The sequence below is a fragment of the Aegilops tauschii genome, chromosome 1, assembly GCF_002575655.3.
Source record: "Aegilops tauschii subsp. strangulata cultivar AL8/78 chromosome 1, Aet v6.0, whole genome shotgun sequence".
Taxonomy (NCBI): Eukaryota; Viridiplantae; Streptophyta; class Magnoliopsida; order Poales; family Poaceae; genus Aegilops; species Aegilops tauschii.
Window position 1 is genome coordinate 379,404,069 of NC_053035.3, and position 13,153 is coordinate 379,417,221.

Sequence of the window (13,153 nt, forward strand, 5' to 3'; positions counted from 1 at the left end):
ACACATGCGCCACTTGTTGTTCTTCTTCAGTACAATGACAGGGTTGGCTAGCCAATCCGGATAGAATACTTCCATAATGAAGCCGGCTGCTAGGAGTCAGGCTGTCTCTTCACCAACAATTCTTCTCTTCTCCTCTGACAAGCGGCAGAGGGGTTGCTTACCGGATTGGCGTCAGGTCGGACATGTAGCTTGTGCTCGGCGAGATCCGTCGTAACACCCGGAATGTCCTTAGGAGACCATGCAAAGATGTCCCGATTCTCACAGAGGAAATCGATGAGCTCGCTTTCCTATTTGCTGTCGAGGTTTGTACCTACGATAGCGTACCTCTCCGGGTGCTCTGGATCCAGTGATATCTTCTTTGTTTCTTTAGCTAGCTTGAAGGAGCCATCAACTTCCGACTCCTTGGGATCGGGGGACATGTCCGGCAGCTTGCCGGTCATGGCCACAACCCGGTCAAGGAGCCGCTTCTCGGCAGCAATCACCAGGGACTCGGCCAGCCGGCTGCTGGCGGCGGCACAAGCGGACGACTTCTTGTAGTCTCCAGAGATGGTGATAATCCCTTTGGTGCTTGGCATCTTCATCTTGAGGTAGGCATAATGCGGTACCACCATGAACTTGGCCAAGGGAGGTCGGCCAAGTAGTGCATGGTAAGGGCTCTCAAGGTCAACTACTTCGAACCAGACGGGCTCTCGACGGAAATGATCTTTGAGTCCAAAGAGGACATCTATCTTGATCTTGCTGATTGGTGAGTGTGAAAGGCCGGGCACTATGCTATGGAAGACGGTCCGACTGGGCTGAAGCTGCTTCTGCTTGATGCCCAGTTTCTCCATGGTATTGCTGTACAAGATGTTGATGCTGCTACCGCCATCTATCAGGACTCGGGAAAAACGAGCTGCTCTTCACTCTGTAGCAAAAGTAGTGTCCAACACCAGAGCGTAGGAACCTGGGGAAGGCATCACTTCCGAGTGGTCCGCTCGGCTCCAACTAATCGGCTTCTCTGACCAATGCATGAACTCTAAGGCTTCAGAAGCTAACTCATTCACTTCTCGAGACTGTTGGCGTTGGCTGCGCCTGTCGTCAGCCACACTAGTGAAGATGACATAGGCTCCTTGCTCTTCTGGGTACTCACCTTGAATAGCGGCGACCGGCCTGGCCGCCTGCTGCGGGGGAGGAGGCGGCGGCAGCGGGCCGGCTGGTGGAGGAGGCAGCAATCCTTCGCCCTTGGCAATTCGGGTGAGCCAGTGACACTTCTGAGTGGTATGGTTGGACGGCTTCACGCCACTATGAAACTTGCAGGGGTCATCAAGGGTTTTTTCATAGGAGAAGGCATGCAACCAATTTGGCTTGCCGCCCTTCTGACGCTTGGGAGCAGGCTGCCTTTCCGGCTGCTAGTCTTCGACTGTCGCCACCTGCCGACTGGTGGAAGTCGGCTGTGGCACCTTGCGCTTGTTGTTGCTCTGTTGCTGCCGCCGACTGGTGTCACCAGCCGGAGTCCGAGGAGCTTGAGGGGCCACTTTGCCGGAAGCATCAACTTGAATCTCCGTCTTCATGGAGGAGTCGGCCGTGGCATACTTGTCGGCTATGATCAGTAGCTCGTCGAGGGTTGCCGGTTCATCGCAGAGGAGTCGGTGCTTGAGCACGTTGCCTTCTCTGCACCCGGCAGTGAAGTACTCGATAGCCTGCACCTCGTGCACGCCTTCAGAAGAGTTGCGCAGCTCGGCCCAACGCGTGAGATAGTTGCGAGTCGATTTGTTTGGGCCTTGGACGCAAAGGGAGAGCTGGTGAGGCTTGGGCGGCCGCTTGTACGTGCTAGTGAAGTTGCGGACGAAGGCATCAATGAAATCTACCCAACTGTTGATGCTGCAGGGCTTCAGGCTGTTCAGCCATGTCCGGGCGGTGCCCTGGAGCATGAGCGGAACATATTTCATGGCAACGCGCTTGTTGCCGTTTGCTATGCTCACGGCTGTGGAGTAGTTGACCAGTCAGTCCTCCGGCTTCACAGACCCGTTGTACTTGTGCATGTCTCTTGGGAGCGTGAACCCTTTGGGGAAAGGCTCATCACGAATACGGGCGCCGAAGCAAGGCAGGCCTAGCGCATCTTCTTCTTCTAGCGCCAGGGATCGTGTCGCGGGGATGGACCCCGTGCAGGCAACGGAACCCGGATCCTCTTCAAAAAACAACGGGGCTGGCACCGGCCCTCAATACCGGCACGCGCTTGGCTGGGTCGCTCGATCCAGCCAAGCCCCGCAAGACGGCCAGACTAGCCGACCCGGCAAGACACGTCGACTCGGCCTCAACAACTAGCGCAAGACAGCCGAACCCGGCACGGCCAAAGCCTGCTCAACAAGCCAGCGCCACACATGGCGTGCTACGCAATCCAGCCGTGGGTCAACTCCCGTCCCGTCCAGGCCGTATGATGGGGACGAGACTTCAATCAACGATGACCGAGGCAACAATGCCCCGCCCATGCCTCTGGTCAGCAGGAACGTGGCAACAGTGCCCCTCACCTACCCGCTAACCAGGGCCGGCGTGGCTACAGTGCCCCCGCCCTCACCACTGACGACAGCAAGCGGTAACCTGACGGAGAGCACTGTACGCGACTCAACTCGGCCATGCCCTGACGATCGACAAGACGGCGCACAGTCCCCCTAGGCTTGCGGGGCCCGCACCTAGGGGAACCGGCGAACCACAAGCCCTCAGCAGGACCCAGCCCGGGTCCCCGGACACCGACAATATGGACCCACTGACTTATAACATTACCATTGTACCCCCGGGGGGTTGGACTATAAAACCCCCTGGGAGCCCAGGATCATTCGAGGGGCGAGCGGGAGGACTAGCCACAAAACAGCAACACCGGAGAGAAGGAGCAGCCCAAGCCTTGGCCAGCTTCCTTCCTCCTCCATACAGCTCCAGGAGCAACATTGTACTATCGATCATCCAACTACACTCGGCAGGATTAGGGGTATTATCTCTCCGAAGAGCCACGAACCTGGGTATGTCCGGCGTCCCGCGCCCGCTCATGCCAACCTCACCTCTGGAGTCCACCAGTGCCCTCGAGCCTCCTCCTCTCTTTAGCCATCCCTTGGCATCTGCCGTGCGCCCACCACAATAGTTGGCGCCCACCGTGGGGCACCTCGAGGAGCTGGCCGGGAGCATGCTTCAGACGGGGCCGTTCTCCTACAGCGACAAGTCCGTCGCGCTGGCGGACGACGTCGTCGGCGCGCTTGCCTCCTCCTTCGCCGCGCTTGCCACCTCCTTCGCCGCGCTGCGCATCTCCGATGCATTCGCGGCTGATGAGTACCCCAGCGAGGTGCTCAGCTACTCCGACTCTCCCCTCTCCCTCGGCGGCGGTGTTTCCGTCGGGGCAATGGACGTCCTTGTGGAGGTCTTCGTCACCGGCGACGGCGCCTCCTCCTCGTCGAGCAAGACGAGGAAGGCTGCCGAAGCCAGGGCCGCAGCGGATCGGATCGAGCTGTCCGATCCGTTGCGTGCTGCGATGCAGAGCCTCCGCACCCCCATCGGCACCGATGTTGACGCCACCAACGTCGCTGAGGCCGGAACCCAGCTCGAGGAAAGGCGCCAGCAGATGCTGGACCTATCTAAGACGCTCGCCGCCACTCAGCGTCGCCTGGACGCCGCTCAGCTGGAGCGCGCCGCCGCCTACGGATTCACGCCCGCCGCAGCCGAGCCAAGCCGGGTCACCGATGTGCGTGCCCGGGGAGGAGCGATCGGCCAGGCCCTCGGCGCCGTCCGAACCGTCTACGAGACCCCAGCGAAGAACATGCGCGCTGCCTAGGCGGCCGCAGCCGGCCTGGACCAGCTCGGGGGTGAGGACCTGAAAGAGCGCATCGGGCGGATGCGTGAACTCCTCCACGCCGCTAACACCCAGGAGGACCGCCTCAACCAGGTCGCCAAGCCGGCGGGATCCGGCTCCGCCCGCCTTGGCGGGCCCGGCGAACTTCTGCACACCGCTTCCTCGCCACCCGGCGAGGCGCACTCCGGTCGAGCCCGGACTCGGCGCGACCCAGCCGCTACACCCGCCGGCGGATTGGGCGACGAGCCCGTCCTGGAGATCCAGCGCAGACCCGGCCAGCATGGCCGGTGTTCGGCTCCAACCGACCCGGCCCCCCGCGGCCTGGCCGTAAGTCGACTCGGCCTGCGTGCCATCGACGACGCCGACGCTCGCCACCGCCTTGATCAGCTCGCTCGCTCCCCGGAGGTGGAGGAGAGCGGTGCTATTGGAACGGCGTGCTTCGGCCCGCGCATCCGGGAGGAGCCCTTCCCCAAAGGATTCATGCTCCCCCGCGACACCCCCATGTACAACGGGACGGTGAAGCCAGAAGACTGGCTCACCGACTACACCACGACCACTGGCATCACCGGTGCCAATCGTCGGCTCGCCGTGCGCTACGCACCGCTCATGCTCCAAGGGTTGGCCCGCACGTGGTTGAACAGCCTGTTGATGGGCAGCATCAACACGTGGGTGGACTTCGAGGAAGCCTTCGTCCGCAACTTCACGGGGACCTACAAGCCACCCGGCCGCCCTAGCCAGCTCACCATGTGCGTGCAAGGGCCTACGGAGACCGGTCGCGAGTACCTAACATGCTGGACCGAGCTCCGGAACAGCTGCGAGGGCGTCCATGAAGTCCAGGCGATCCAGTACTTCGTCAGCGGGTGCCGAGACGGCACCCTTCTCAAGCACAAGCTCTTACGCTCCGAGCTGGCCACCATGGCCGCGCTCATGGTGACGGCGGACAAGTACGCCAACGCCGACTCCGCCATGAAGATCCAGGTGGCGCTGGATGAAGCCGGCAAGGCGAAGCCGGTTCCCCCTCCGAAGCCGGCCGGCGAAAGCAGCCGGCAGCAGCATCACCAGAACAACAAGCGCAAGGCCGACCAGCCGGCGCCGCGTCACAACAACCGGCTCGTCGCGGCCACCGAGCCCGCGGGGGACCCGGCGGCCAAACGCCGGCAAACCGGCAAGACGGCACGGCAACCCGCCATGACCTTCGAGCAGATGCTCGACGCCCCATGCAAGCACCACAGCGGCGCAAGACCTTCCACGCACACGCTTCGGCAGTGCGCCATCACCAAGCGCATCATGAGGGGCGACGTCCCGCCCCCTCCGGCTCCGGCTCCAGGCGCGGGATAGCCGGCTCCGCCTCCACCGCCGCCTCCAGCTGGCGGCGCGATGCGCGACGACGCCTACCCGGACCAGAGCGCGGCCTACGTCGTCTTCACCAGCCTCGGCGACGATAAGCGCAGCGAGCGCCTCCTTCGGCAGGAGGTGAACACCGTCGTCCCGGCCAAGCCGGAGTTCATGCATTGGTCGGATCGCCCGATCACCTGGACCCGGGAGGATCACCCGGCAGTCGTGCCGAGCCCAGGTGGTTACGCCCTCGTCCTCAACCCCACCATCGTCGTGCGGCGCACATGCAAGTTCTCCCGAGTCCTCATCCACGGCAGCAGCAGCATCAACATCCTCTACCGCGACACGATGACCAAGCTCGGCCTCAAGGCCGAGGACCTGGAGCCAACCCGAACGATCTTCCACGGCATCGTGCCCGGCCTCTCCTGCTCCCCCATTGGCCGGGTCCGGCTAGATGTCCTGTTCGGTGACAGCAGCCACTTCCAGCGCGAACCGATCTGGTTCGAGGTGGTGGACCTGTCCAGCGCGTATCACGCGTTGTTGGGCCGGCCCGCGCTCGCCAAGTTCATGGTGGTTCCCCACTACGCGTACCTGAAGATGAAGATGTCGGGTCCCAGCGGCCTCATCACCATCACGGGCGAGTATCGCAAGTCCTTGGAGTGCGCCCGAGACGGCGCCAAGTTGGCCGAGTCGGTGGTCATTGCCGAGGAGCGGCGCCAGCTCGACCGGATCGTCGCCCTGGTAGGCGAGGCCTCCGCCGCGTCGATCCCGACCCCGGACCCGGCCGACGAGGCCGCCTTCAAGCCCTCCAAGGAGGCCAAGAAAGTGAAGCTCAACCCAGAAGACCCCAGCTGCAGCAAGTACGTTGTCATAGGCGCCCGCCTCGACAGCAAATAGGAAGGCGAGCTCGTCGACTTACTCCGTGAGAATCGGGATATCTTCGCATGGACCCCCAAGGACATGCCGGGCATCCCGAGGAAGTACGCCGAGCACAAACTTCACGTCCGCAAGGACGCCAAGCATGTCCGTCAACCCCTACCACGATTTTCCGAAGAGAAGAGAAGAACCATTGGTGAAGAGGTCGCCAAGCTTTTGGCGGCCGGCTTCATAATGGAAGTGTGTCACCCTCAGTGGCTGGCCAATCCAGTCCTCGTCCTGAAGAAGAACAAGACCTGACGCATGTGTATCGACTACACCAGCCTCAACAAGGCCTGTCCCAAGGATCCGTTCCCCCTCCCGCGGATCGACCAAGTCATCGACTCGACCGCCGGGTGTGAGCTCCTGTCCTTCCTGGACGCTTACTCCGGCTACCACCAGATCAAGCTGGACCCGGCCGATGCCCTGAAGACGTCCTTCATCACGCCCTTTGGGGCGTATTGCTACATCACCATGTCGTTCGGCTTGAAGAGCGTCGGCGCCACCTTCCAGCGCTGCATGCAGAAATGCCTGCTACTGCAACTCGGCCGCAATATCCACGTATACGTGGATGACATCGTGGTGAAGAACAAGCAGCACCTCACGCTCCTCGACGATTTGAAGGAAACCTTAGCCAACCTCCACGAATACAAGGTCAAGCTTAACCCGGAAAAATGCGTCTTCGGCGTCCCGGCCGGAAAGCTACTCGGCTTCCTCGTCTCGGAACGCGGCATTGAGGCGAACCCGAAGAAGATCAAGGCCATCGAACGCATGCGCAAGCCGGCTCGGCTGCGCGATGTCCAGAAGTTCACCGGATGCTTGGCCTCGGTCAGCTGGTTTCTAAGCCGGCTGGGCGAGAGGGCGCTACCCCTGTACCAGCTGATGAAGAAGACGAGCCCGTTCGAATGGAACGGCAAGGCAGACGAGGCCTTCCAAGACCTCAAGCGCATGCTCTCCACCGCACCAGTGCTGGCTGCGCCAACCGACAAGGAGCCGCTGTTGCTCTACATAGCCGCGACCTCGCGGGCGGTCAGCATGGTGCTGGTGGTCGAGCGACCAGAGAAGGGCAAGATCCAAGCTGTCCAGCGCCCAGTCTACTACTTGAGCGAGGTGCTCTCCATCTCCAAGCAGAACTACCCGCACTACCAGAAGATGTGTTACGGCGTGTACTTCACCGCCAAGAAGCTGAAGCAGTATTTCCAAGGGCACGTTGTCACCGTGGTCAGCACGGCACCTATCGGAGAAATCATCGGGTGCTGGGATGCCTCTGGCCGGGTTGCCAAGTGGGCGATCCAGCTAGCCGGCCACACCATCCTCTACGAGCCCCACACTGCGATCAAGTCTCAAGCCCTGGCCGACTTCCTCGTCGACTGGACCGAGCCCCAGTACTTGCCGCCGCCTCCCGACTCGACGCATTGGCGCATGCACTTCGACGGGTCCAAGATGCGACTCGGCTTGGGGGGCCGGCGTCGTACTGTCGTCCCCGAAGGGCGACCGGCTCCGCTACGCGCTCCAGATCCACTTCGCCGCCTCCAACAACGTCGCCGAGTACGAAGCCCTTGTGCACGGCCTCCGGCTTGCCAAGGAACTCGGCATCTGGCACATCCTGTGCTATGGCGACTCGGACCTGGTGGTGCAGCAGTGCTCCGGCGAATGGGACGCCCGGGACTCCAACATGGCAAGCTACCGCTTCCTCGTCCAGAAGCTGTCCGGATCCTTCGAGGGCTGCGAGTTTCTCCACGTCCCGCGCGCGGAGAACGAAGTAGCTGACACGCTCGCCAAGATCGCCTCATCACGACAAGCCATCCCATCCGACGTCTCCCTCCCGCACCTGCGCAAGTCGTCCGTCAAGCCATCGCCGGACTCCGAGTCCATCCACGTTGCAGACGACCCGGCCGCACCTCAACCCGGCCCGGGGACAGCTGAACCTGGCCCAGGGGCTGCTCAGATCAACCCGGCCACCATCGTCCCGGACCCGGCCGTCCCCATCCCCGACCCGGGGGCTGCTTAACCCGGCTCGGGGGTGCCGACTCGAAACCCACCCTGATGGCCGTCTTCTCCGTGGTTACGGCTCCATCTTGGGCCCTCCCAATATCAGAATTTTTGGAGAACGGGGTTCTCCCCATGGACGAGACCGAAGCTCGGCAAGTGCAGCGCCGGGCGTCCGCCTACAGCATCATCAACAATGAGCTCGTCAAGCGCAGCTCCACCGGCGTGTTCTAGCGCTGCATCGAGCAGGAACGGGGCATCGACATCCTCCTCGGCATACATCAGGGCGACTGTGGGCACCACGCCGCATCATGATCCCTGGTGGCCAAGGCGTTCCGCCACGGTTTCTACTGGCCCACGGCCCTCAAAGATGCTGAGTCACTCGTCCTCAAGTGTGAGGGATGCCAGCGCTTCAGCAAACGCAGCCACCAGCCGGCGTCAACACTCCGCACCATACCGATCACCTGGCCCTTCGCGGTCTGGGGACTCGACATGGTGGGACCCTTCAAAACCGCTCGAGGCGGCATGATGCACTTGCTGGTGGCACTGGACAAATTCACCAAGTGGATCGAGGCAAGACCAATCAAGAAACTAGACGGGCCAACAGCCGTCCGGTTCATCAAGGACATAGCGGTGCGCTACGGCATGCCGAACAGCATCACCGACAACGGCACCAACTTCGCCCAGGGCGCGCTCGAGCAATACTGCTCCGTCTCTAGCATCCGCCTCGACCTGGCCTCCGTTGCGCATCCACAGTCCAACGGGCAGGTCGAACTGGCCAATGGACTCATCCTGTCCGGCGTCAAGCCGCGACTCGTCGAGCCACTCATCCGCTCACCCGGCAGCTGGCTTGACGAGTTGCCAGCCGTTCTCTGGAGTCTACGCACCATGCCGAATCGGTCGACCAGGTTCACCCCGTTCTTCCACGTCTACGGAGCCGAAGCCGTCATCCCGACCGACGTCGAGTTCGACTCACCGCGCGTCGCGATGTACACCGAAGTCGAAGCCAGAGAAGCCCGCGAAGATGGCGTCGACTTGCTCGAAGAAGCACGCCTCCTGGCGCTCAGTCGCTCGGCCATCTACCAGTAAGGCCTGAGGCACTGCCACAGCAAGAAGATCAAGCCCCTCGCGTTCCGCGAGGGCGACCTCGTCCTCCGACTCGTCCAAGAGTAGGCAGGCCAGCACAAGCTGTCCCCTCCATGGGAGGGCCCATTCATCGTGAGCAGGGCCTTGCGCGACCGCAACGCCTACTACCTCATCGACGCACGCAAGTCAAGGAAGCGCAAGAAGGACACCGCCGGTGAAGAAATGACCCGGCCGTGGAACACGGAACTCCTCCGCCCGTTTGACAGTTAGCTCCACGAGCGTATGTATCATCGCCTTTTGTAAACGCATGAAACTATGGGGTCCCCGAACGAGTCTCGGGGGCTGCCTTTTGCCGACCAATTTATTGTGTCCCTATTTTCTTGCATCACTATACCACTGAACCTGGCCACCGGTCCGTCTCGCTCGACCCGGGGGCTCGGGGGCTGGCCGGCTCGGTCGCCACCCCGCCGCCTTACTTGGTGATTCCTGATAAAGTTAGGATGCCGCGGTCCCCCACTTCGCCCTAAAGCCACAGATCCAGCTTTGGCGGTCGGCTGGCAAGCACAACGGGCCAAAGCTCCTTTAAGCTTCATACACTAAGTCAAAGGCTGCCGGGTCGATCAACCCGACCCACCATTCATCAAATGAACAGCCGCATGACCGGCTGATCGCCAATCGGCTTCGCCGGATTGTGGCCAGCCGGCCCAGTGGGTGTTTCGCTCGCGCTCAACGTTTCGAGGGACCCAAGTCCTGCGCGCCCCTCTCAAAGAACCGAACTCCTTGTCACGGACCGGAGCCTCGGCCGTCTGACTCGTGGGGGGAGGTTTGAGAAAGGAAAAGCGCATGAAATCGGTCAAAAAACGGAAGGCAAAAAGCAAAAGCACCCATGACATCTACACAAGTATTTAAGAAAAGGCCCACGGCCCGAGTTCATTACACCCTAAAACCCCCAGTGGGTGGGTGGACCTACTATTTAACAGATTTTACACAAAGTGTCTCAGGCATCTCCAGCGCCGCGTCGCGACATCGACGGCTCTCCTGGCGGCCTCCGGGTCCAGCGAGGTGCCGGTGTCCTCCTCAGCACCCGCGTCGCGGTAGACGCCCGTCTCCTCCGAGCTCCCCTCCGGATCATGGAGGAGCAAGCCGTAGTCGTCGCCGTCCACGGCCCTGCCGTCTTTCGTCCGCTCCGGATGGAACTCGTCGTGGAAGGCGAACTCGGTGATGTAGCTGGCCCGGGAGGTGATCCGGCCGGCTTGCTCCTGCAAGAGCTGCTCCGAACCGGCCCGTTGGCCCATCAACGCGTCCAGCTGCAGGTCCGGATGCCAGGACAGCGCGAACCGGAGCGCCATCTCAGCACCGGCACGAGCGGCGGAGACGCGCCACTCGCCAAGCCGGTCCGGCCCCATCTCCAACCAACGCGCCAGGTGCGAGAAGATGCTCGGTTGGACGGAGTCCGGCCATAGGGCCGCCGTCATTGCGGTGCCGGCCTGGGACAGCCGCCCCAACTGCGTTCCCAGGACCTGCAGCCGGGCCTCAGTGGCGGCGATGATCTCCGGGAAGGTCCAGGCCACCCGCGGATCCGTCATGGACCCAACGACGCCGGTCGGGTCGCGCTGATAGCGGACGGCTTCCTCCGCCAGCCGCTGTGTCTCTAGGAAGGCTCCTGCCGCAAAGGAAGAAGCGAGTTAGAAGAAGAACAACAAGAAAGAAAGGCCGGATCTTGACCAGGCAAACGACAAGAAAAAGCACTTACTGGAGAAGGACTCTTCCAGGTGCTGCGCCTCAAGCAACGTACCACGCCGCTCCCTCTCGATGGCGCGGTCGTGCTCCTCGAGCGCCTTCTCCAAATCGGCCGCCTTGGCAAGGGCCGCCTTCAGCTCGGCGTCCTTGTCTTCGGCCGCCTCGCGGCGACAGGCCTCGTCCGGACGGGCCCCCTCAGCCATGGTGACCTACCCCCGCAGGCGATCCACCTCGGCCTGGAGCCAACCCTTGTCGTCGGCCATCTGGCCGCGCTGCTGGTCCGCCTCCACCAGGGCCTGCTGCGCCTCTGCCACCTTGGCGGCTTCCGCCTTAAGGAGCTCCACCTCGGCCTCGAGGTGGCTCTTGTGACCCGCCAGCTACTCATGCAGCCGGTTGGCCTCGTCGAGAGACCGCCGAGCCGCGGCCGCCTCCGCTCTCGCCTGCGCCGCCTCGACGCCAAGATGGCCGGTGTCGGCAACGAGCCGGTCGTAGTGATGACTGGCCTGGAGCAGGCAAGTCTGCTAGGACAGCACCTCGGCTACGAAAAAGAAGGACTCAGCAGAAGAAAAAAGCAAGACTTAAGATTTGGCCCAACTGTTACACAGTTGGCCCGAATCTCGCGGGCTACACCCAGTGGGTGCGCTAGCGCGCCCCCACTAGAAAAGAGCACATGAATACCTGCGGTGACGCGGAGCTCCTCCTCCTTGGCGGAAAGCTGCTCCATGAGCTCCCGGTGCTTGCCCAGGAGACGATTGTAGGCGGGGACCCGGAAGGCATCGAGATGCTGAAGAAAGCAGAAATCAGAACAAGGCCAACACTCTAAAGATTCGACCCAACTACTACGTAGTTGGCCCGAACCTCGGGGGCTACACCCAGTGGGTGCGCTGGCGCGCCCCCACAAAGAAGAAATTACAAGAAGACTTACCAGAACGGCGCGCTCCAGGTCGCGCGTCCGCTCCACCTCGGCCTGGGCTTAGGCCTCGAGCCGTTCCGTGCGGCCTCGCAGGCGGCGACTGAGAGCGTCCAGCGCCGCCTCCTCCTGGGTCTGAGGCCCGAAGACAACGGCGCTCCCACTCTGTGCCGGCTGCGGCACGGCAGCTCGGCGCCCTCCCTGCCGGGGCACCAAGGCATACTCCCCACAGGCCGCTAGCGACGCGGCCAGCACCTCCTCCGACGCCCCTCCCAGCGCCAACGACGACACGGACGCGGGGACTCCCTACGTCGCCGTCTCCGGCCCAGCTGCCGGGGTGGCCTCCGGCACCGCCGCCCGCGGTGCCTCCTCCAAAACCGGCGGCGCCTCCGACACCGCCGCCCGCAGCGTCTCTTCCAAAATGACGCCGCCTCCACCACCATCAGTCCCCGCTCGCTCGACCACGTCGGCCCGCGGTAGGGTGTCATCCGCCACCTCCACGACCTCTCGGTCGGGGATCACCACCTCAGCCCGGCCTCCACGTCCGCGCTCCCTCAGCAACGACGGCTCAAAGACCGTTGCTGCCACCACCGTGCCCTCCGGCATCTCACGCCAGGCCGGCTCCGTGCCGGATCGCGCCCATGCCGCCGCCGCGTCGGTCCAAGCACGGACCAACGCTGCCTCCAGCTCCGCCTCGGCCCGGTTCCTGTCCCGCCAGGCCAAGGCTTCGGCGTCGTTCGGATCCAGGCCGAGGTCCGAGTCAGCCCGTCCCTCCACCTCGGCCTGGTCGGCGAGGTCGGACCGGCTCCTGCGGAACGCGGCCCCTTCGGCGGTCGCGGCTTCCGCCGCCCTCGCCAGCGCGATTGGCGACCTGGAGAAGAAGACAGAATGAGCAGAAAAGAAACAAGACTAGCTCAAGAAAAAAATCGGAGCGCAAACGAGAGATGAAGCTTACCCCGCCAAGACCGGGACCGGGGTTGGCCTCCCGTGCCCGCCGCCGTGCTTCCTCTTGGCCGTCCTCCGGCCCCGGCCGGATCCGCCGTGCGCTTCGGGGCCCAGGGTCGCGGCGCGACGCTGTCTTTTCCATGCGGGCGGCTCGGCGCCGCCCCATGCGGGGACCCGGCTCCGCCCGCGTCGCCGCCTCCCCCGCCCAATGCCATTACACCGACAACTGGCGTCAGCACCGACCGTTCCGTGCCGCGGTCAGCAATTCAAGACACATGAAGAAAAACACGAGACTTACCCGCGTGACGCCCGGCGCCGGTGTCGGACTCGGCCTCCTGCTCCCCGCCATGAGCCGCGGGCTCCTCTGGCGCCACCGGCTCCACCTGCGATGGGGCCCGGGCGTAAGGATGCCGAATCGC